Genomic DNA, 455 nt, shown 5'->3' with positions numbered 1-455 from the left:
CGCATACATATTGACATTTTGCAGAAAACCACAGTAGCCTTTTATGAAATAAATCGCATCCGCCTTAAAGTCATTACTCGGACAAAAATAATTCCACACTTCGCTGTGACCTTGTGCTGTTGAGTATTCAGATCGGAGACCAGTATATAAAGCATCGCGGTTCTCAGAGACAGAACAGTCAGTGCAGGTGAAGCCGACAGAATGGTTAGTAATATGTATTCGTTGAAAGTTGGATTTTATATTGATATTTCCGCCGGCACTGCCTATTGCGGTACAGCGGTAAAGAATAGATAAAAAAACATATATGTCAATAAATTTCTCTAAAATTCACTAGTAAAACTGATATATGGTTAATTATGTGTTTACTACTGTGTTTACTATGTTTTAAATGGTATTACTTAATTTAGTGATGATAAAATATAAATGTTGAACATTCGTCTATAATAAGCTTTTCA

The 455-nt window shown here is 34.1% G+C and overlaps 1 pseudogene; it reads left to right on the top strand.

Annotated features, from left to right (window-relative positions):
* The first annotated feature begins 170 nt into the window (after positions 1–170).
* LOC119591071 overlaps positions 171–455 on the top strand; it is a 1,262-nt pseudogene continuing 977 nt past the window's right edge.

This window comes from Penaeus monodon, chromosome 28 (genome assembly GCF_015228065.2).
Source record: "Penaeus monodon isolate SGIC_2016 chromosome 28, NSTDA_Pmon_1, whole genome shotgun sequence".
NCBI classification, from domain to species: Eukaryota; Metazoa; Arthropoda; class Malacostraca; order Decapoda; family Penaeidae; genus Penaeus; species Penaeus monodon.
Note: the sequence above shows the minus strand (reverse complement) of the source record. Positions and strands in the feature narration are given on the sequence as shown.